This window comes from Dermochelys coriacea, chromosome 6 (assembly GCF_009764565.3).
Source record: "Dermochelys coriacea isolate rDerCor1 chromosome 6, rDerCor1.pri.v4, whole genome shotgun sequence".
In the NCBI taxonomy this organism is placed as follows: Eukaryota; Metazoa; Chordata; order Testudines; family Dermochelyidae; genus Dermochelys; species Dermochelys coriacea.
The window spans coordinates 2,584,883-2,586,738 of record NC_050073.1 but is presented as its reverse complement, the minus strand read 5'-3'; the positions used below and the strand labels follow the sequence as shown (position 1 = coordinate 2,586,738).

Genomic DNA, 1,856 nt, shown 5'->3' with positions numbered 1-1,856 from the left:
AATAAGATTACAGCAGGGTTTGGCAAAAATGAAGGTTGCAACAAGCTTTTACAAAATGGAGTGAGCATTTTAAAATGGAGTTTGGGACAAGTTAAAATGGAGTTTGAGTTCAAATATGGACAAGTGTAAGGTATGACAAACAGTGAGCAGAAGTTACAATGTTGAAACAGTGTAAGTTTCAGCGATTTAAGCAGCAATTGGATTGAAAGTGAAATTCAATTAGCCAGTTATTGGGGTACTTGGTTTTATGAATGAATGTAGTTTCATTCATAAAACTTTATTTTTGAAGTTATATTAATAAAGTGAACAATTTAAAAACAATTTCATTGATCACGTCTACAGACGCACGTCACAAATATTCACACATCTGAAGCAAGTGCCTCCTGGAATTTTGATGGGGTAATAGCCTAATAAAACCCTGATTTTAGTTGGGGCCTGCAGGCCTCGTTGGAATACAAACAAATTAATAATAACAATATAATAATGAAAAATACTCCCACGGGCTCTGCAAAATTATATTGCAATGGGATGGGAATTGAATTTACCTGTTTCCCCATCACTAAACCAGTACTGAGTTAAACAGATTCAAGATTTTTTTAGGAGTTTATTCATTGCTCTCCTCAGGGTGTCCTTAACCTACATGTTCCTCAGGCTGTAGATGAGGGGATTCAACATGGGGATCACTAGCATGTAAAACACTGAGACTATTTTGTCCGTATCCATGGAATAGCTTGAGGTGGGACGTAAATACAGGAAGAGTTGGGTGACATAAAAAAGGACCACTGCAGTCAAGTGCAAAGAGCAGGTGGAGAAGGCTTAGCGACAGCCCTCAGCAGAGCTTATCTGCAGGATGGTGGAGGTGATATAGACATTGGAGAGGAGGATGGCCACGAAGCTGCTCCCTGTAATCACAACATGAAAGCAAACATCATAAATCTCATTGATGTGGGTGTCAGAACAGGAGAGCGCCAGCAGCAGGGGGATGTCACAGAAGAAATGATTGAGGATGTTGGAGCTGCGGAATGACAGCTGAAATGTAAGACATGTGAGTATTAGTGAATCCACCAACCCCACAGCGTACACCCCAGCCACCAGCTGTTTACAAAGTTGCCTGGACATGGTAACCGTATAGAGCAGTGGGTACAGATGGCCACATAAAGGTCATATGCCATGACAGTCAGCAAGAAGCACACAGAATCTGCAAAAGTGATAGACAGAGACATTTGCACAGCACAGGCCATGTAAGAAATGTTTTTCCTCTCAGCTAAGAAATTCAGCAGCATTTTAGGGGAAATTGTCAAGGAAAGGCAGAGGTCACAGAAATTCCTGAGGAGAAAGTACATGGGGGTGTTCGGTTGAGCACCAAATGTAATTAACAAGATCATCTCCCCATTCCCCACCAGGGTGATACCATAAATCAGTAGGAACACCACACACAGGGGGACCTGAAGCTCCAGACAATCCGTCAGTCCTGAGAGAATGAACTAAGTTGCTTCCGAGTGATTTCGCTTTTCCATCTCCTCTTAACAGAGATCAGGCAGCTATAGAGATATTGGCAGGTGAATGGTGCGGAAAACCTGCCCCTTCTCTGTAATGAAAGAAGTGAAGATAAACGGAGATCAGTTTCTTAATGAACATCACTATCTGCTCCGGGAAGGGCTTAGTCCACAGAGACAGATGTTCACAGCTGGTCATTCCAGGTGTTCGATAAAATGTACACTCTGTGCAAATACAATGACAGGCAGGTTTTCATGCCCCCCACACAAGCACTCCTGTTCACTACTCCAAACAGAAAACAGTGACTTGTGACTCTGCTGGGAGAGAATCAGTCTGAAGGGATTATTCCTTCGCTAAAG

General features: G+C 42.4%; 1 pseudogene; it reads right to left on the bottom strand.

Moving 5' to 3' along the window:
• Positions 1-585: 585 nt before the first annotated feature.
• On the bottom strand, positions 586-1,517 carry LOC119857630 (annotated as a pseudogene).
• Between the last annotated feature and the right edge of the window lie 339 nt (positions 1,518-1,856).